This window comes from Dendrobates tinctorius, unplaced genomic scaffold, assembly GCF_039654945.1.
Source record: "Dendrobates tinctorius isolate UK_male_01 unplaced genomic scaffold, ASM3965494v1 ptg000056l, whole genome shotgun sequence".
NCBI lineage: Eukaryota > Metazoa > Chordata > Amphibia > Anura > Dendrobatidae > Dendrobates > Dendrobates tinctorius.
Genome location: NW_027361724.1, coordinates 20,389,264 through 20,412,120, shown reverse-complemented (window position 1 = coordinate 20,412,120; position 22,857 = coordinate 20,389,264). Strand labels below are relative to the sequence as shown.

General features: G+C 46.5%; 1 long non-coding RNA gene across 1 annotated transcript in view; it reads right to left on the bottom strand.

Annotated features, from left to right (window-relative positions):
• LOC141091832 (uncharacterized) overlaps positions 1–21,964 on the bottom strand; it is a 75,758-nt gene extending 53,794 nt beyond the window's left edge. The window contains exon 1 of the long non-coding RNA XR_012232598.1: positions 21,595–21,964. This is a non-coding gene — a long non-coding RNA (uncharacterized lncRNA). The remainder of the gene's footprint in view (positions 1–21,594) is intronic.
• Between the last annotated feature and the right edge of the window lie 893 nt (positions 21,965–22,857).

Sequence of the window (22,857 nt, the reverse complement as noted above, 5' to 3'; positions counted from 1 at the left end):
ATTTTGCTTGTAAAGCTTCTCCTGCTTTTGTCTTGCCTGGGCTAGACTTTTCTCCACACATTCTTGAACTCTTCTATACTGTTGCTGCCTTTCCATGTCCCAGTCAGCATCTGGTGACGTTACTCCAGGGGTCAGGACTCCCATACCCAGATCAATAGGCAGCTTACCAGGTCTTGCTCTCATTAAGTAAGCTGGGGTATAGTTGGTGGAGTTCACGGGTATATGGTTGTAGAGGTCTGCCAGATCTGGCAACTTCTTTGGCCACAGATTTCGCTCCTCCAAGGACAAAGTCTTCAGGAGGTCCATCACCACCTGGTTCATCTTCTCACATATGCCGTTGGTCTGTGGGTGATACGGTGTTGTCTGGATCTTCTTACAACCATACAAGCTACAGAATTCATGGAGCACTTCTGCCTCGAAAGCTGGACCTTGATCAGTGAGCACTCTCTCAGGATACCTATGTGGTCGACAAAAATGTTGTTGGAATGCTCTGGCTGCTGTCCTGGCAGTTAGATCTTTGACAGGCACAACTACCAGGAATCTTGAGTAGTGGTCCACAATGGTAAGAGCGTAGATGTAGCCTGACCGGCTTGGAACCAGCTTCACATGGTCCAGGGCTACCAACTCAAGTGGCTGTTTGGTGATGATTGGCTGTAGAGGAGCTCTCTGGCTGTCTCGATCCTTTCTGCGCAGGTTACACTGTCCACACTCCCGGCACCACCTCTCAATGGATTTCCTCATACCAGCCCAGTAGAACCTCTCCCGGAGCAATAGTTCCAACTTCTTCCATCCAAAGTGTCCAGCTCCATTGTGGTATGCTTCCAGGACCATTGATGCCTCTCGCTTCGGGACTACAACCTGCCAAACCACGGGCATTGATACTCCTCTGACACAGCTTTCTTTCATAGATAAACAGCTGGCCTCTCTCCTTCCACAACTGCTGAGCATCTGACTCTGGGCGTGAGTCAACTCGCGACAGTAGCTCCTTCACCAGGCGGACTGCAGGGTCACTATCTTGCGTTTCTGCCCAATCATGATGGGGCAACGGATTCAGAGTGACCTCCTTTATGCCAGACTGTCTGTTCCTCACTCCTTGAGCACGTTGGGCCGCCAGTGGCCTGTGGAACGGAGGTAGCTCTATTTCTTCAAGAGCCTCAGGGTCTTCTCCTGCATCTGGTAGGTTAGGCATCCTGGACAGCGCATCGGCATTGGCATTCTTGTGCCCTGCTCGGTACTTGATAGTGAACTCGTAATTAGACAGCCGAGCCATCGCTGCTCCAGTGCACCTAGCTTTCAAGTGTCCAAGTGGGTCAACGGATTGTTGTCCGTGAAGATAGTAAACTTGGCAGAGACTAAGTAATGCTTGAACCTTTCAGTGACAGCCCAGACTATGGCAAGAAACTCCAGCTTGAAAGAACTGTAGTTGTCAGGGTTCCTTTCAGTGGGGCGCAGCTTCCTGCTGGCGTAGGAGATCACTCTTTCTTTTCCATTCTGTACCTGCGACAGTACTGCTCCTAATCCCACATTGCTGGCATCGGTGTACAGTACAAAGGGTTTCTCATAGTCTGGGTAGGCCAGAACTTCATCACCTGTGAGAGCCATCTTCAATCTGGTGAAGGACCTTTCCAACTCTTCAGTCCATTCAAAGGTGGAATTTTTCTGTTTGTTCTTTTAGGACTGCCCCACCAGAAGATTTTGCATAGGGGTGGCTATTTCAGTAAAGCCTTTGATGAATCTTCGGTAGTAGCCTACCAGTCCAAGGAATTGACGTACTTCATGGAGGTTGCTGGGCTTCGTCCAGTCCCGGATGACTGTGACCTTGTCAGGATCTGGTGCCACACCTTCTGCACTGACCACATGACCGAGGTACTGTACCTTGGGCTTCAGGAGGTGGCATTCAGAAGGCTTCACCTTCAGGCCAAAATTGGACAGAGCCTCAAACACTTCAGCCAGGTGTTCCAGATGATCTTCATAGGTCTTGGAGAAAACAATGACATCATCCAGGTACAACAGGACCGTCTCAAAGTTCATGTGTCCCAGGCAGCACTCCATCAGCCGTTGAAATGTTCCTGGAGCAGTGCAGAGCCCAAACGGCATATAATTGAATTGGAGTGGTAAATGCGGTTTTCTCCTTGTCTGCCTCTGCCACGGGAACCTGCCAATACCCACTAGTGAGATCCAAGGTGGAAAAGTAGTTAGCAGTTTTAAGTGCAGCTAAGGACTCTTCAATTCTAGGTAATGGGTAGGCATCTTTATGTGTAATGCTGTTAATTTTCCTGTAATCAACACACATTCTCATGGTACCATCCTTTTTCTTCACAAACACTATGGGAGCTGCCCATGGGCTACAACTGTCTCTGATAACCCCTGCTTCCTTCATCTCTTTCAACATACTCTTAGCACATTGGTACTTTGTTCGGGGATATAGGTCTGTACCTCTCCTTTATGGGTGGATGGTCTCCAGTGGGGATATGATGTTGAACCCCTTCTGCCTGCCCAAAATCCAGTGGGTGTTTGCTGAACATCCACTCATACTCTTGTGTCACCCTGTAAATCCTATTTCTCTGGTATGAAGGTGTAGAGTCAGTTCCCACCTGCAGTTGCTGGCACCACTCCTCTGGCTGCTTCACGGAGCCATTGTCCTCCACCTGATCGGATGAGACCAAGGGCTCTGCTGCCTGCAATGAGTTGTTATTAACAGTGAGCAGCTTAGCAACTGTGGCGTACCGAGGTATGGTGGCCTCCTCTTCCCCACAATTCAAAAGGCGTACAGGTACTCTCCCCTTACGTACATCAGCCACTCCTCTGGCTGTCAGGACAGTGGGCCTGCTATCAGAATATACTGGTTCTACCAATGCCTGGTAATCTCTCCCTCTGAGGCCTATAGCTGCCTGACACCATATCAACATTTCACACCTGGGGGGTAATGCAATGGGGAAGGGATCACTCACTCTGACACTGCCAATTTCTCCGCCAGAGAGTTCTACCTGCTGTCTTTGCATCAGAGCTCGGATCTCCTTCTGCAGGACTCGTTCTCCGGAGCCAGCAGTCTCAGCCACCTGTTGCAACAAGACAATAACCTCGGACAGACAGTTTTCAATTACATTGGTACCAAGAGTCATCATGGGATTACATTCACGTCGATCAATATCAACAACTATCAGACCCTGAGATTTCAGCTCTACCCGACCCACTTTAACAGTAACCTCTTTACATCCAATCTGCAGCAAAGTCTGACCGTTACTGACAACTATTGTCAGCTCATCAGTTGGGCCACGGGTGAGTTCAGAGTCAGCCCAATATCTCTTATACAAAATATACGGCATAGTGGTCACCTTGGAGCCAGTGTCCAGCAAAGCGTTCATGGGGATGCCGTCAATCACCACAGGAAGGATCGGCCTCCCTCCCACATACTTGGCTCGCCAGTTCCTTGGGCCTGCTGGTCCTACTCCTGGGGGTTGGCCCTCTGCCCCAAGGGTTGCTCGTTTAAAGGACAGTACCATGCAAGATGACCTACCTTGTAACAGCGACGACAGATGGGACGTCCGTCCTGGTTATAGAGATCGTTGTTCCTTCCTCGAAGTGGCGGGGTTCTCCTCCTTCGGAGCCACGGGACATCCTCTGGACTGGAAGCAAGCTGGACCTTTTCTTTGAAAGACACCTGCAGAGACTGCACGGTTTTAGTAAGTGCAGCCAATTCTTTGGTCAACTCCTGGACCTGAAGATGCAGCTCCTCAGTTGGATCTTTATCCAGAGTCCGGGCATCAGCCTCCACAGGGATGGAAGGGAAAGACGTGGCTTCCTGGTGGTAGGTGATCGCTGGGCGCCTCAGGGGCGCTGGACGACCCTGATACTGTCCTGCGCCTTCTGTTTACAGCCAAAGAACCTAATCTTGATTTCAGCTGCAGTGTGAGTGTCAAAGGTGCTTCTCAGCTTGGCTACAATCTTTTTGACAGTCTCTATCAGTGTCCTGCCAGGCTTTCACTTCTCTCTGCGCTGCACCTGTTAGCTGTTCAATCAGGATATTCACTTTCTGGCTTTCAGACAGAGGGTATACTTTAAACAAACTGCACAGTCTCTCTTTAAATTTACTCAGGGTATGTGACTCACCCGAGTACTGCGGTAGCCAGGCCGCTCCAGGTATATAGGGCATAGACAGCGGCATTATGGGGACCACTGCGGCGGGCGCTCCTCCTGGCGGTGCTGCAGGGTTGGCGACGGCGTCCGCATCGTTGTGTGGCGCGGACATTCTCTTCCCCCTTAGTTAACGTTTGCCAGGGCCGGGGGTTGTGTGAGCTCACCGGCGGCTGCTTCGCAGGCCCGATGCTCCGAGCTGTAGGCCTCAGCTTATCCTCTTCTCGGGCGCTCTCCTCTCTTCCTGCGCGGCTCTTCAGTTCTTCGCGCTCTGTGACAGGCTCCGCCCACGAAGGCCCACCCCTTTCTTCCCGCGCACGCCAAGCAGCGCGGCAATTGGCGTCAATTTCACACACAGTCTTTTTCACAAACACAGTCTATGGCACACAGGACCCGGGGGGTACCGGGCTCCGTCATCCTGTTTGTGACACAAGTTGGGTCGCCCTCCTAGTGCTGTGGGGTACTCGGTACCGGGTCGGTGTCAGCGGGATGTGTCACAGCAGCGGTGACCCGGTCCGTGGCCCTGGGCACCCAAGTAATGGGGGAATGTAATGGTGGAATGTAGTTAGATGAATAGTTCGTGACGCCACCTGTGGTGCTTGGCAAGGGAGGTGTTAAGCCGACGCTGCATGCAGATCCGCTGGGACTGATAGTAGGGCACAGCAGAGATGTAAAATCTCCCCACAGGTGAAGCTGTAGTCCCAGGGCAGTGTAGATGTGATTGGCACGGGGATGTAGCAGTGCCGGAAAGGTAGGAAGCAGACAAGACACAGCGGGATGCAATTTCTGTACCTTTACTTGGTAACTGCAGTCCAGGGTCCTGATTACTGAGAGTATCGGAGCGGGCTAGCCTGGAAGCAGCTCAGAATTCTCTCTCAGCAAAAGGGCTGTGCAGTCTCCTTCCTAGCGCTTATTTGAATGAAGTACTCCTAGTACTGACTTACACTGAAGTTCCTCTCAATTTTCTTCTACTCTCACTCCTCGTATGGCAGACAGCTGTAGCCGCTATTCCTCTCCTGGCTCACTGTGTGCTGTTGTGCCTCCGAGTCTTTGATGGGGGTAGGGCATTTACAGCCTCTTACTCCTCTGGTATCTGATGCAGGACCATCAGTGCCCATACAGCCATGGAGACCAGGCTCCAGATCATGCGCTCTCATTGTAAGGGAGCTCTCTTTCCTCAGCTCAACCTCCAGCTTCTCTCTACACGTCTGCACACTTCACCCTCCGCAGACTAACTAACCACTCCTTCCTCTTGGCCCACAGAGAGCACTCCTCCCCTTAATCCTGGGAGGACCCCGGCCTAATCAGTATAACGGCGCCGACCTGACACTGTCTGTAAGTTACTGTGCACAATCCTAATCACAGGGGTACTTTAAGAGTATGTGCACACGTTGCGGATTCTACTGCGGATCCGCAGCGGATTTGGCCCTGCGGATCTGCAGCAGATTCTCCTGCGGCATACAGTACCATTATATTCAATGTAAAACAAAAAAGGCTGTGCACATGTTGCGGAAAAATCTGCACGGAAATGCTGCGGGTTCATTTCCGCAGCGTGTCAATTCTTTGTGCGGATCTGCAGCTTTTCTGCACCCATTGTCTTGCATTGAGTCAGGCACATCCGCTGCAAAAACGCAGGCCTAAAAAAGTTTGCGGTTTTGCTGCGGATGAAACGCTGCAGATCGGGAGGGGGAAGAGTGTGGGCAGAGTGTGTGCGTGTATGGTGTCTTGTGTGCGTGTGTGTGTGGGGGGGGGCCTGCGGGTGTTGCCGGGGCTGTGCGGGGGTTGCCAGGGGGGTCTGTATGCAGGCAAAATCCGATGAGACTACAAGTCCCATCGGGCTATGCCTGCTACACTGACAGTGAGTGACACATTAGCCAATGATGGGACAGTAGTAGTCCCATCATCCGGCTAATGTGTTGAATGTAAAAAAAAACAAATAAAAAAACCCATACAGAACATACAACATATAAAATACAGAACATACATATAACATACAGCATAACATAGAGTACATACTTACCAATCACCTAATTCCCCGAAGCTCTCATCTCCTTTAATAAAACTAAAAAAATAAGCCAACCTATACTTACCTTTCCGCCGTAGTCCAGTTAATAATGACGGTCCCACGACGATCTCTGGTGTAGAACACTGTCATCGGGTGATGTCAGTGCTGTACAGGGGCTCCCACGATGAACTGACAGCGGAGGCAATCCTCCGCTGTGTATGCCTCCGCCGCCGGGAAAGAGGTCCCGTAACCCTAATTCTCATGCAGCATTGCTGTAAAGTGAGAGCCTGAACTCAGGTAACCTCAGTGATGCACTGCAGGAGGCATTGTCTCCTGTCAGTTCATCACTGGAAGGTCCTATAGAGCAGTGACATCACCTGATGTCACTGTTCTATAGGGGAGATCGTCTTGGGACACTCGTTATTAATTGGACTGCATTGGACAGGGAGTATATGGTTGGTTTATTTTTACTTTTCATTATAGGAGATCGAGGGTGTTGTTTGGATCTGGGCTTGCAATAAAAATATGAAAACGGTGTTGTGTTTTATTTAATTAAAATACTTTATTCTTATGTGTGTGTTTTTTTAACTCTTTATTAAAATAAGATTAATAATAGATAGGCGTCTTATTGACGCCTCTCCATTATTAACCAGGCTTCATGTCACCTTACAATAGCAAGGTGACATTAACCCCTTATTACCCCATATCCCACCACTACACAGGAGTGATAAGAGAAGGGCTAAGTGCCAGAATTGAAGCGTCTTATAGATGCGCCATTTCTAGGGCGGCTGCGGGCTGGTATTTGTAGCCAGGGGGTCCAATATCCCAGTCATCCAACAGCAAGGAAGCAGCTTGCAGGTCGGCAACACAGACAACTGGAGACCAGGAAGCTGGTATGTCAGGTCTTCCCCTGTCCCAGGTCTCTGCCACTGGTTTTGAGGGCACTTCCCACCAGCGGCAGAGGGCCTCGGACAGGAATGTCATGCCCGAGTTCCTTCACTAGAGCTCACTTTTTCAGAATGGCATCAAGGTGCTATCACACAGAGTGGAAAGCGGTTTTAACAACATGGACCACCGCTTCCAGTCTGTCAACAGTCGCCTTGACCGTCTGGAAGCCGACCTCAACAGACCAGTGCACCATTTTTACAGCAAAATTGAACGGGCCATGGCGGAACACCTTAGTCCTGATCTACAGCTGACTGTCCTGCAGGACTGCAACACTGCTTTCTTGCAAGCTATGCAGCAGAGTCAGTACGTGCAGCAGTCAGTGGTGTCATTTCCAACTGTGCCACCACTGACTCGCTTCACCTCACTACCTGCTTCTGCTGCATACCACCGCACGGCCACCTGCATTCCAAGCCAAACTGGACACCACTACACCACCGCAAGGCCGAGTGCTGCTGGACATTCCCCCGCCACCACCATGGTAAGTGTAGCTCCTGTCTGGACCACCACTGCCACCACCACGTCAAGGCAGTCACCCAGCTCCAGGAGGTCCAGGCACGACACAAGATCACAGGAGACACAAAAAGAGGAAAACTTTGACTGTCCCTCCCCCCTCACCTGACACTGTGACTCACCTGCCTCGACTTCCATCCCTGAGCTCCTTTCCCCCCAACTTTCATCGCCCCTTCCCCTAGAACCCCTTCCTAACCTTCCAGCCATTCCTCGCCACTCTACACCCCCAACTTTCCACCATGTTCCCCCAAATGTCATTTCCAAAAAAAGTTGTTTTAATTTTTTCTTTTTAACCCCTTACCTACAATTGACGTAATATTCCGTCCATGTGACCATGGACCTAATTACCATGGACGGAATATTACGTCACCATGATCAGCGGCGCCCACGTGGTGCGCGCCGCTGATCGCGGCCGGGTGTCAGCTAATTATCATAGCTGACACCCGGCACAATGTGTCAGGGGCGGCCACGGACCGCCCCCGACACGTTAACCCCTTGCACACCGCGATCAAACGCGATCGCGGTGTACCGGGGGTTAAAGGGAAGCATCGGCAGGGAGGGGGCTCCCTCCGTGCTTCCCTGAGCCCCCCACAGCAGCGCAATGTGCAGCGCTGCTGCGGGGGGCTCCTTTCCTCCAGGCCCCCGAATCCAAGATGTTGATGGGGGCCTTCGGGGGCCTGAGGAAGCTGGCTTCCTCAGTGCCTGCAAAGCGCAGGCATGAGGAAGTCTGCAGCAATGCCTGTGACAGATCGCTGATCTGTCACAGTGATCTGTGATGTGACAGATCAGCGATCTGTCACAGGACAGTGATGTTCCACCTGGGACAAGGTAATAAAGTAAAAAAAAAAAAAAAAAAAAAGCGTTAAAAATAATTTTAAAAAAATCGCTAAATAAATTAGTAAAAAAAAAAAAAAATATTCCCCAATAAATCCATTTTTTCAAAATAAAAAAAACAAAAATAAAAGTACACATATTTGGTATCGCCGCGTCCGTAATGACCTGCCCTATAAATCTGTCCCATTAGTTAACCCCTTTAGCGGACCCCTTAAAAAATAAAAATAAAAAACGAAGCAAAAAATAATGATTTATTATCATACCACCGAACAAAAAGTGCAATAACGCGCGATCAAAAAGACACATATAAATATCCATGGTACCGCTGAAAACGTCATCTTGTCCCGCAAAAAACGAGCCACCATACAGCATCATCCGCAAAAAAATAAAAAAGTTATAGCTCGCAGAATAAAGCGATACAAAAATAATTATTTTTTATATAAAATTGTTTTCATTGCAAAAAACCGACAAAACATAAAAAAACGACCTAAATGAGGTATCACTGTAACCGTACTGACCCGAAGAATAAAACCGCTTTATCAATTTTACCGCACGCGGAACGGTGTAAACGCACCCCCCCAAAAGAAATTCATGAAATGCTGGTTTTTGTTCATTCTGCGTCCCAAAAATCGGAATAAAAAGCGATCAAAAAATGTCACGTGCCCGAAAATGGTACCAATAAAAACGTCAACTCGTCCCGCAAAAAATAAGACCTCACATGACTCGGTGGGTCAAAATACGGAAAAATTATAGCTCTCAATATGTGGTGATGCAAAAACTACTTTTACAATAAAAAGCGTCTTTTAGCGTGTGACAGCCGTCAAACATAAAAACCGCCATAAATAGTAAATCAAACTCCCCGTTATCACCCCCTTAGTTAGGGAAAAATAATAAAACTAAAAGAAAATGTATTTATTTCCATTTTCCCGCTAGGGTTAGGGTAGGGTTAGGGCTAGGGTTAGGGCTAGGGCTAGGGTTAGGGCTAGGGCTCAGATTAGGGTTAGGGGTGTGTTGAGGTTAGGGTTGGAGTTATAATTGGGGGGTTTCCACTGTTTGGGCACATCAGGTGCTCTCCAAAGGCAACATGGCGTCTGATCTCAATTCCAGCCAATTCTGCGTTGAAAAAGTCAAATGGTGCTCCTTCCCTTCCAAGCTCTGCCATGCGCCCAAACAGTGTTTTACCCCCACATGTAGGGTATCAGCCTACTCAGGACAAATTACAAAACAACTTTTGGGGTCCAATTTCTCCTGTTACCCTTAGGAAAATAAAAAATTGGGGGCAAAAATATAATTTTGCGGAAAAAAATGTTTTTTTTAATTTCACGCCCAGGCGTTATAAACTTCTGTGAAGCACTTGGGGGTTCAAAGTGCTCTCCACACATCTAGATAAGCTCCGTGGGGGGTCTAGTTTCCAAAATGGGGTCACTTGTGGGGAGTTTCAATAGTTTAGGTACATCAGGGGCTCTCCAAACGCACATGACACCCGCAGACCAATCCATCAAAGTCTGCATTCCAAAACGTCACTACTTCCCTTCCGAGTCCCGACGTGTGCCCATACAGTAGTTTTCTCCCACATATGAGGTATCAGCGTACTCAGGCCAAATTGGACAACAACTTTTGGGGTCCAATTTCTCCTGTTACCCTTGGGAAAATAAAAAAATTGGGGACTAAAAGATGATGTTTGTTGAAAAAATACGATATTTTTATTTTCACGCCCGGTCGTTATAAACTTCTGTGAAGCACTGTGGGGTTCAAAGTGCTCACCACACATCTAGATAAGTTCATTAGGGGGTCTAGTTTCCAAAATGGGGTCACTTGTGGGGAGTTTCCACTGTTTAGGTACATCAGGGGCTCTCCAAAAGCAACATGACACCCGCAGACCATGCCATCAAAGTCTGCATTCCAAAACGTCACTACTTCCCTTCCGAGCCCTGATGTGTGCCCATACAGTAGTTTTCTCCCACATATGAGGTATCAGCGTACTCAGGACAAATTGGACAACAACTTTTGGGGTCGAATTTCTCCTGTTACCCTTGGGAAAATAAAAAAATTGGGGACTAATTGATCATGTTTGTGGAAAAAATACGATTTTTTTATTTTCATGCCTGGGCATTATAAACTTCTGTGAAGCCCTTGGGGGTTCAAAGTGCTCACCACACATCTAGATAAGTTCCTCAGGGGGTCTAGTTTCCAAAATGGGATCATTTGTGGGGGGTTTTCACTGTTTAGGTACATTAGGGGCTCTCCAAAGGCAACATGACACCCACAGACCATTCCATCAAAGTCTGCATTCCAAAACGTCACTACTTCCCTTCCGAGCCCTGACGTGTGTCCATACAGTAGTTTTCTCCCACATATGGGGTGTCAGCGTACTCAGGACAAATTGGACAACAACTTTTGGGGTCCAATTTCTCCTGTTACCCTTGGGAAAATAAAAAAATGGGGACTAAAAGGTGATGTTTGTGGAAAAAATACGATTTTTTTATTTTCACGCCCGGACGTTATAAACTTCAGTGAAGCACTGGGGGGTTCAAAGTGCTCACCACACATCTAGATAAGTTCCTTGGGGGGTCTAGTTTCCAAAATGGTGTCATTTGTGGGGGGTTTCTAGTGTTTTGGTACATCAGGGGTTTTCCAATCGCGACATGGTGTCCGATCTCAATTCTAGCCAAAAACGTCAAATGGCGCTGCTTCCCTTCCGAGCTCTGCTATGCGCCCAAATAGTCATTTACACCCACATATGGGGTATCAGCGTACTCAGGACAAACTGCACAATAACTTTTAGGGTCCTGTTACCCTTGGAAAAATAAAAATTGGGGGTGAAAAGATCATTTTTGTGGAAAAAATATGATTTTTTAATTGTACCGCTGTACGTTATAAACTTCTGTGAAGCCCTTGTGGGTTCAAAGTTCTCACCACATATCTAGATAAGTTCCTTGGGGGGTCGTTTCCAAAATGGGGTCACTTGGGGGGTTTCCACTGTTTAGGTACATCAGGGGCTCTCCAAACGCGGCATGGCGTCCGATCTGAATTCCAGCCAATTTTGCATTGAAAAAGTCAAACGGCGCTCCTTCCCTACTGAGGTCTGCCATGCGCCGAAACAGTGGTTCCCCCCCACATATCAGGTATCAGCGTACTCAGGACAAATTGCACAATAACTTTTGCAGTCCAATTTCTCCTGTTACCCTTGGTAAAATAAAGAAAATTGAACCTGAAGTATTTTTTTTGTGAAAAAAAGTTAAATGTTCATTTTTTTTTTTAATATTCAAAAAATTCCTGTGATGCACCTAAAGGGTTAATAAACTTCTTGAATGTGGTTTTAAGCACCTTAAGGGGTGCATTTTTTAGAATGGTGTCACTTTTGGGTATTTTCTATCATATAGACCCCTCAAAGTGGCTTCAAATGTGAAGTGGTCCCTAAAAATAAAATGGTGCTGCAAAAATGAGAAATCGCTGGTCAATTTTTAACCCTTATAACTTCCTAACAAAAAAAAATTTTGGTTCCAAAATTGTGCTCATGTAAAGTAAACATGTGGGAAATGTTATGTATTAAGTTTTTTGTGTGCCGTATCGCTGTGATTTAAGGGCATAAAAATTCAAAGTTGGAAAATTGCGAAATTTTCAAAATTTTCACCAAATTTCCGTTTTTTTCACAAATAAACGCAAGTTATTTGAATGCAATTTTACCACTAACATGAAGTACAATATGTCACGAGAAAACAATGTCAGAATCACCGGGATCCATGGAAGCGTTCCAGAGTTATGACCTCATAAAGGGACAGTGGTCAGAATTGTAAAAATTGGCCCGGTAGTTAACGTGCAAACCACCCTTGGTAGTGAAGGGGTTAAATAAATTTCAAAGCCTGGTTTCCCCTAATACTGTTTGATTAATGTTTTTTTCACCGCCTACACACACTGCGCCGTACTCACACTGCGCCATACATTGTGTTTTTGCCACCACATAGCTCCATTAATGACACGTTTCTTGTGTCATTCCTGAAGATATGTGTAGTCAAAAACACAAATATATGACTTGTATTTTCACCACCAGTCTTTTCAGTCTGCTAATATTGCACAGACTGAATAGAGGATGGTGTTGAGTGCAAGGCATATCTATTGTTACCTTGCCAGGTATCATAAAGAGTGAATTGAGGATGGTGTTTTTACCATCATCATTTCACCCTTTGTGACACAAGGCCGGGGATTCTAGATATACCTTGTAATTAACCACATCCTCTATTCAGTGTGTGGTGAATAAACTGAAGAGATGATGGAGAAAATACACGTCATATCTACAATACCCTGGCCTCGTATCATAACTATTTTTCACACCTGGGCAGGTGAATACACATGAGTTAACCTGCAGCGTCGCTTCAGTTTGCATTATCTATTGCACGCAGACTGGAGCGATGCTGGAGTTTAACTCATATGTGTATTAACCTGGCCAGATGTGATAACTTCACCATGACACCAGGCCTGGGGATTGTAGATGTTTTATAAACTTTATCATTTCTCCAGTCTGCGTTCATACTAAAGCCACAGTGGAGATCCTATATTAATATTTATTCTCAGATGGTCAGGTGTCATAAAGAGTGAAGGATGCTATTGCATCCCAAAATCACTATTTGTTAAATCAGGCCATGTGATACAAATATGTATTATCTACACCATTGCTGCACATTGAACACAAAATGTAGAGATGATACAGGTCATACAACTTGTGTGTATGTAGTCACCTGGCCTGGAGTCCTAGTAAATTCATGGTGCACAAAACACAGTATCATAAATTCACTGGGACACCTGGGCAGGTGATTATTGTATTGGAGTGTATAAAAACAGAGTGCACTCAGTACAGGTATCAAAACAGATTTTTTGTAACATACACACAAGCAAACAATTTTACACCATTTGATCTTGCCATTCCACACGTCCTACATCAGAGATAAAGTAGGCCGCAAATTGGTCCCTCATTTAGCCAACTTCAACTGATGACCTGTGAGGGAGCTGTGTGAATTCAGGCAATGAGTTTGCAGCAGGTTCATCGGGTTCAAAGTTAGGATGATCTTTAGCCATAACAAAATTGTGAAGAACCACACACTCCTTCACCACCTCATCCACTGTTTCCAGTTTAAGATTAATGGCTGTGCCGAGAATGCGCCATCTGGAGACAAGAATACCAAAAGCACACGCTACAGTTCTTCGGGCCTTGGTCAGTCTGTAACTAAAGATTTTTTGGGTGTGGTCCAGGTCCCGGCTGGAGTAGGGTTTCATCAGGTTTTGGCACATTTGAAATGCCTCATCCCTAACCATTACAAATGACTGTGGTGGACCTTCTGTGTGGGGAAGAGGCCGTGGCATGGGGACATTGAAATGGTTGCCATACAACCTCCGGCCCATGTCCGAGTTCTTAAAAGCCTGGGAGTCATTCCCACAGCCAAATGCCCCAATGTCCACTGCAACAAACAGACAGTCTGCATCTGCAATGGCCATGAGTACTGTAGAAAAGTACTTTTTATAGTTATAGTACTCCGATCCACTTCTTTTGGGTTTGATTATCCGGATGTGTTTCCCATCCACCGCTCCCAAACAGTTGGGGAAATTGCAGACTGTCCAGAATTTTTCAGCGATATGTATCCACTTTTCCACGGTTGGCAGGGACATAAATTCTGGACAGAGAACGTCCCACAAAACCCGGCAGGTGTCCGCAACCATTCCCGACAAGGTGGATATTCCAATTCGGTACTGGAAGTGGAGTGATGACAGGGTCTCTCCAGTAGCCAGGAATCTGCCAAACAGAGAAGCGAAACGCGCGTTGGGGCGACGGGGAAGCCAGCATCATACACTAACAAACATGTAAGTGCCCTTTCTCTGGGAGTTTCTCCTTATTACATTCATCTAATTGGCTGCACACCACTATATCACCGTTAGGTGTGGTATATACAAATAGATAGGTGGCATATTTTTGAGATTAGAGTCTCCATGTATTTAAATATAGGCTGTGCCTGTTTTAATTAAGGAATTTTTCCTTTTATTTAAATATGCTTACCCAGTATACATGAATTTAACAATTATGGGTGTTGTCTGTACCAACTAGTGGCCCACTGTATGATTAATTCTCATTACAATTGTATACAGGCTATGCCTGCTTTGAATTAAATAGTCACAGTGTATGCTGTTTATGGGCAAACGTGCAATATGGCTCCCTGTTTGGATAGCAGTATCCTTTTTTGTCATCTGTGAACAATTTGTAATGTTTGGATATTTTGTGTAGCAAATTGTGCTTAATAAAATTTGTATATTTTGGCAATTTAAACTAATTCTGCTGTGGTTGATTAATATTGCTCTGAGTTTTTGCCGTAATAATCATTCATTGGTTTTTTTTGTGTGTTATAACAATAATTCTGCAGGCTTTTGTTTACTACATGGCAGAACAATAATTCTGCAGGCTTTTGTTTAGTACATGGCAGAACAATAATTCTGCAGGCTTTGGAATAGTACATGTCAGAACAAAGAAAATTATGCAGGCATTGGTTTGTAAATATCACGTACCGTAATGTGACCAGGAGCCATTCCTCAGGAGGAATTGCATGACGGAGCTGTGTCCTGTCTCCAGATGGCTTCTTGAACACGAGCAAGCAAATCCATGAAGCTTTCTTGGGACATCCAGGTATAGTTACTAAATTTCGCTGGGTTTCCCTGGAGCTCGTTGCAGAGGGTGTGGTACGCTCCACGGCTCTCCCAGAGTTCAATAATCGGATGTATCCACAAACGCCCCTGCTGCTGTCTTCGCTGTCTCTCTCTCCCTTTGTTGCTGGCAAGCAAATGCAAAAGCCTGAGCCAGCACGATGTCCAGATCCAAGTTAAAGTGAAAACTCTTCCAACGCAGATCCATTTTCACAAAGGAAAAAGTAACCAAATCTGAAGAATTCAGCTGTAAACAAGGTATACATAAAGAATTCCCATGACACATGCCCACTGGTGTCCCATTGGTGGAGTCTGTTTCAAGAATTTTTCAAGGATTTTCCTCCTGTGAAATGTGACACCTAGACAACGCATGCGCATAAAAATACAAATGCATGCAAAAACGCATACAAACGCTGCGTTTTTTTGTCGTCATGCGCACACTAATGCATAAAAAAATCGCTGCGTTTACATGCGTTTGCAAGTGTTTTTGGTTGCGTTTTATGTGTGCACGAAACACTGCACAAAACGGCGCAAATGTGAAAGTAGTCTAACTACCGCTGTTAAAAGGTGTATCGACGGTCATTAAGGGGTTAAATAACAACTGTTGCTCCTGCTGATGACGTCACGGAATGTTGTGGTTTCTGGTTCCACCCCCTTGCATTATGACATCACACACACACATTGTGTAAGGAGCTGCAGAGCCAACATTCCATTTGACAGTTGCAGACGGTGGAGAGACAGGTAAGTCGGTTCTATGTTTTCTCTTGTTCTGTCCTTCATTCTCTTCTATCATCTATTTCTCATTTATTTTTTATTCATTAAGGAGTCTTTATTCTATATGATACAAGCAGGTCCAAAACAAATAGTGAACCCCTCAGATTAGGTGATGTCCTAGTTTTACAGCATTTCTTCCAATAGTAAAGGGATATATAGGATGTGACAGGATTTATCTCCAAGTACAGAAATGACAATGACTTCCCGATTATCCATCACATTTTATTGGTTTCTGACTTTCTTGCTCATCAGGTCCATAGAACACTTATAACTGAGAGAATTCCCTCAGCCATAACTGGAACATGACGACTTCTTGATTTTAAGGCCATGAATTATTATAGAATCATCCAAATCTGGGAGATTAAAGTTATATCCTGTAAAACGAACACATGTAACCTGGAGACAATTATGGAATTGTCAGATGTTATTGAGACATTATAGTAATATGTAGTCTAAATCAAAAATATAAATCCAACCAATATTGGGAAATTCTTGTACAACACCGGTGTATATACATATTAGCGCCATAGGTAGTGAAACTATTCAAATATTCCCCCACATTGGTAGGATTCATATTGTTTGATGCCTAGTATATTGGGCAATGCACTTCAATCGAAGCCAAATCCCAATCTACCAAAGGACCCCTTGACCAGAAAAGACCAAGCAGGATATAATTAATTCAATAATTTTTATTATATTAGTGGTAAAAATTGTATATTTAAAATCAATTTAAAAACAATGTGCAGGTAGGGACAATTGTATAACAATAAATTGGACCCAATTAAATATATACTATAATCGCATATGTATTCCTCAGTATATCTCCAATATCTCGTTCACTGGAAAAGTGCAAAATAAAATAAAAAAATGAAAAGATCAAATATATCAATATTCAATGAAATATAAAGTGCAATACGCATCATAGGTCCCCAGTAAGCAGGTAAATGTCCCCAATAAGCAGGTAAATGTCCCCAATAGGCAGGTAAATGTCCCCAATAGGCAGCATAGGTCCCTAATAGGCAGGTAAATGTCCCCAATAGATAGCATAGGTCCCCAATAGGCAGGTAAATGTCCCCAATAGGCAGGTAAATGTCCCGAATAGGAAGCATAGTCCCCAATAGGCAGCATTGTCCCCAATAGACAGGTAATTGTCCCCAATAGGCAGCATAGTCCCCAATAGGCAGCATTGTACCCAATAGGCAGGTAAATGTCCCCAAAAGGCAGCATTGTCCCCAACAGGCAGGTAAATGTCTCCAATAGGCAGCATTTTCCCCAATAGGCAGCATTGATCTCAGTAGGCAGGTAAATGTCTCCAATAGGCAGGTAAATGTCCCCAATAGGCAGCATAGTCCCCAACAGGCAGATAAATGCTACTAACAGGCAGGCAAATATTCCCAATAGGCAGCATAGACCTGACCCAACTTAAAAAAAAAAACCTAACAGTACTCACCTATGTCCCCCGCTGCTCTGAAGAGGCACGCTGACTCCGTCTTCTTCTAGCACAGGCGGCGTGACGTCACATCAGGCCGTGCAGGTGGCATAATGACAATCACGTCGTCTGTGCTGCATATGGGTTGCCTTCCTTTGCTGTCTCGTCATTCCACCCGAAATTACAGGGCCCGCCGGCATTGAACTGTTGTGAAGATCAATGTCGGCCGGGCCCAGGGGCCAGATAAATGTCCTCAGCGGGCTGCATGTGCCCCGCGGGACATAGTTTGAGGACCCCTGTGTTAGAGTGTTGGGATTGTTGATTCCGCCCCCATTAGATGCGTCATATGATGTCACAGAATGCTATGGCTGTTGGCCCCACCCACATTGGCTCTTATTTGTCATTTCATCAAATGTTTTGGTTGTTGGTTGTGCCCCCATTAGCTTCTACTTCTGATGTCAACGAAAGGGGATGGTGGCCATTCAGAAGAGAATGGCTCTTGACTACCTGTTAGCGATTGAAGGGGGCACTTGTGCTGTTATCGGTGAGGAATGCTGCTCCTGGATTGAAGATGCATATGATTCAATAGAAAAACATGGATAAAGTAAAGGAGCTGCAACAAAAAGCTAGAGATATATGCAAGGAGTGATGGAATCCCTTTTTCTGGATGGGGTCTATCAGAGTTGGGATAAACAATATACCGTATATACTCATGTATAAGCCGAGATTTTCAGCACATTTTTTGTGCTGAAAATGCCCCCCCTTGGCTTATATGCAAGTCATTTTGCAGAAAGCCAGCGGGGGAGCGGCAGCAGGAGCCAGTGGCTGGGACATCAAACTCACCCACCTCATGCCATCGCTGAATGTCCCTGCATCCTCCATTGTACCAGGGCAGGCAGCTTCTTCCCGTGTTGAGCGGTCACATGGTACCGCTCATTAAGGTAATGAATATGGACGCGACTCCACTCCCATAGGCGTGGAGGCAAATTCATTACCTTAATGAGCAGTACCATGTGACCACTCAACACAGGAAGAAGCTGCCGGCCCCAGGACAACGGAGGATGCAGGGACGTTCAGCGATGGCACAAGGAGGGTGAGTATGACGGAGGTGGATGGGGGGAAGCATGGATGAGGAGGACTGGGGGAGCACTGAGGAGGATGAGGGGAGCACACAAGGAGGGTGAGTATGATGGCAGAGGACGGGGGAAGCACGAATGAGGAGGACTGGGGGAGCATTGAGGAGGACGGGGGGAGCACTGAGGAGGACGGGTGAAACACTGAGGAGGATGGGTGAAACACTAAGCAAGATGGGTGAAACACTGAGGAAGATGGGGAAGCACTGAGTAAGACAGGGGAAGCACTGAGGTGCAAGAAGGAGGGTGGGGAAGCACTGAGGAGGACAGAGGAAGCACTGAGGAGGATGGGGGAAGCACTGAGGAGGACGGGGGAACACTGAAGAGGACATGGAAGCACTTAAGAGCACGGAGGAGAACAGGGGAAGTACTGAGGAGGACAGGAGAATCACTGAGGAGCACAGAGGAAGACAGAGGGAAGCATCGAGAAGGACGGAAGAAACACTGAGGAGGACATGGGAAGCACAGAGGCGCACGGAGGACGACGGGTGAAGTACTGAGGAGAACGAAAAGCACTGAGGAGGACGAGGGAGCACAGAGGAGTGCAGAGGGAGCACTGAGACGGACAGGAAACAATGAGGAGCATGGAGGAGGACGGGGGAGCACAGAGGAGGAGGGGGAGCATGGCAGAGGACTGGGATAACGGAGGAGGACGGGGGAGCACTGAGGAGCATGGAGGAGGACAGGGGAGCACGGGAAAGGACAAGGAGCTGAGCAATGCATAGAAGGATGGGACAGGGAGCCGAGCTGTGCATAGTAGGAGGGGAAAGAGCCACACATAGCAGGACAGGGATGAGGGGACATTGCATTCCCGGCTTATACTCAAGTCAATAAGCAAAATTAAGTGCATCGGCTTACACTCGTGTCGGCTTAAACTCGAGTATACACGGTAATCTCAACTTTGCTAAACCCCATAGTGGTAGTTATAGGATTGATTGTATTGAGCTTGATTGCCTGGAAATTATTAATGTGATGTGATTCTCATTGCAGGAAATTAATTATACTTTGGAGCCACTGACTTACACAGATAGAAGAGGACCCCTATGCAAGAACAGTATATGAGTCCTTTGCAGCCCAATAACTCATCATAATGCACAATTTCATCTACGGTGGAGTTGGAAATGGTTTCCCTTACCTCTTGGCCAGTGTGGAGTTGCAACAATATCATTTCTGCCCCTGTCCACCTCTGAATGGAACCATAGGAAGGATGACACTACAGCTACAGAGGTGACCTTCTGATAGGCTAGCTCAACTATCCATCTCTCCTGAAGACCCTTTCAGCTTTTTGAGACTTGTGTGGAGGACATCATCTCTGAAAATAGGGTCCCACAGCTGCACCCCAACAGTTTGAGCAGCGCTCTTAGATGAGTAAATATCCTAAGAGCAAAGGGAGATGCGTAGCCACTTGCTTTGACACTGAGGATGATTTCTGTCATAGCTATGGACGGGATTTCATTATCCCGTCCTCTCAGGGTTAATTTTGTGGCCTCTATTTGGTTTGGGGAGGGCTATATTTACCCGCTCCAGTCTGAGTTCCCTGTCAGTGATACTTTCATTCTTGGCTGTGTGTCTGAACCCCTGGTGTGCTTGCATACTCTTTTGTCTGATTGTCTCTCAGTGTATGACCCGGTCTGTTTTCTCGTTCTGTGCCTTGCCTTGTGACTCTGTGCTTACCGTCTATTCTGGCCCTGACCTTTGGCTTTCTTCCTCTGACTTCCCACCACTCTGCCCCATTTGTACGGTACAGCTGTCTCCGGTTTTCTGACATTCGGCTACGTCCTGACCACTTTCTGTGTTTAACCCTTTGGCACCTCACCGACCTCCTGGCTTGATTTCGGCACGATCTAACTACTTTCCGGCATCGCCAGTCACCGCCGCTAATCGGCGTCTGATTCCGCCTCCGGCCACCCCCCAGTGATTACTTGCTTCAGTTGTTGCTCTGCTGCAGGTAAGCTCACCGCAGCTCTCCTCTCACACTCACTGAGCTTTCAGTATTCTTGCACAGATTCCTGCTGTAATACTGCAGCAGGGATCTTGATAGATTTCATTCTCCGGGGATTACTTCAGAGTGGTTGTTGTGGTGGGATGCAGGTCTAGACAGCTGTCGTCATGCTATTAGATAGATAAGAATTAATATATGTGTGTTTATGTTTTACAGGGAATCTGTCACCCCCGAGATGTATCTCACCTATTAATATGGGCATACAGGTAATAGAAATGTTAAGCTTGTCCTAACTGTATGCCTCATGTTAATGGTGCTGTTGTGGAGAAAAGTTATATTCTGTGTTTACGCTTATGATCAGCCCAATAACTCATCATAACTCACAATTTCATCTACTGTGGAGGTGGTAATGGGTCCTCTTATCTCTGGGCCTGTGTGCAGTTGCACCAATAACATTTCCGCCCATGTCCACCCCTGAATGGAACCATAGGAAGAATGACACTACAGCTAAAGAGGTGACCGTCTGATAGCCTAGCTCGACTACCCATCTCTCCTGAAGACCCTTTCAGCTTTTTGAGACTTGGGTGGAGGACATCATCTCTGAAAATAGGGTCCCACAGCTGCACCCCAACAGTTTGAGCAGCACTCTTAGATGAGTAAATATCCTAAGAGCAAAGGGAGATGCATAGCCACTTGCTTTGTCACTGAGGATGATTTCTGTTATAGCCATGGATGGGATTTCTTTATCCCGTCCTCTCATGGTCAATTTTGTGGCCTCCTTTTGGTTTGGGGAGGGCTATATTTACCCGATCCTGTCTGAGTTCCCTTGTCAATGATAGATTCATTCATGGCTGTGTGTCTGAACCCCTGGTGTGCTTGCATACACTTTTGTCTGATTGTCTCTCAGTGTATGACTTGGTCTGTTTTCTCGTTCTGTGCCTTGCCTTGTGACTCTATGCTTACTGTCTATTCTGGCTCTGACCTTTGGCTTGCTTCCTCTGACTTCTCAACAGTCTGCCCCATTTGTAGAGTACAGCTATCTCCGGTGTTCTGACATTTGGCTATGTCCTGACCACCTTCTGTGTTTAACCCTTTGGCAACTCGCCGACGTCCTAGCTTGACTTCTGCATGATCTATCTAATTTCCGCCATCGCCGGTCACTGACGCTACTCGGCGCCTGATGCCGCCTCCGTTCACTCACCGGTGGTCACTTGCTTCAGGACCTGCTCTGCTGCAAGTAAGCTCAACACAGCCCTCTTCTCACACTTTCAGAGCTCTCGGTATTCTTGCACAGATTTTTGCTGTAATACTGCAGCAGGGATCTTGATAGATTTCATTCTCCCGGGATTACTCCAGAGTTGTTGTTGTGGTGGGATGCAGGTCTGGACAGCTGTCGTCATCATCCTATTAGAAAAAATAAGAATTAATATATGAGTGTTAATGCGTTAAAGGGAATCTGTTACTCCTGAGACGTATATGACCTATTAATATGGGCATACAGGTAATAGAAATGTTAAGCTAGTCCTAACTGTATGCCTTATGTTAATGGTGCTTTTGCGGAGAAATGTTATATTCTGTCTTTACGCTAATGATCAGACCAATAACTCATCATAATGCACAATTTCATCTACTGTGGAGGTGGAAATGGGTCCCCTTATCTCTTGGCCTATGTTCAGTTGCACCAATAACATTTCTGCTCCTGTCCACCCCTGAATGGAACCATAGGAAGGATGACACTACAGCTACAGAGGTGACCGTCTGATAGCCTAGCTCAACTACCCATCTCTCCTGAAGACCCTTTCAGCTTTTTGAGACTTGGGTGGAGGACATCATCTCTGAAAATAGGGTCCCACAGCTGCACCCCAACAGTTTGAGCAGCGCTCTTAGATGAGTAAATATCCTAAGAGCAAAGGGAGATGCGTAGCCACTTGCTTTGTCACTGAGGATGATTTCTGTCATAGCTATGGACGGGATGTCTTTATCCCGTCCTCTCAGGGTTAATTTTGTGGCCTCCAGTTGGTTTGGGGAGGGCTATATGTACCTGCTCCTGTCTGAGTTTCCTGTCAGTGATACTTTCATTCTTGGCTTTGTGTCTGACCCCGTGGTGTGCTTGCATACTCTTTTGTCTGATTGTCTCTCAGTGTATGATCCGGTCTGTTTTCTCGTTCTGTGCCTTGCCTTGTGATTCTGTGCTTACTGTCTATTCTGGCTCTGACCTTTGGCTTTCTTCCTCTGACTTCCCACCACTCTGCCCCATTGGTACTGTACAGTTATCTCCGATTTTCTGATATTTAGCTACGTCCTGATCACTCTCTGTTTAACCCTTTGGCACCTCATCGACCTCCTGGCTTGACTTCGGTACGTTCAAACTACTTTCTGGCATCGCCGGTCACCGCCTCTATTCGGTGTCTGACTCTGCCTTCGGCCACTCCCCGGTATTCATTTGCTTCAAGTCCTGCACAGC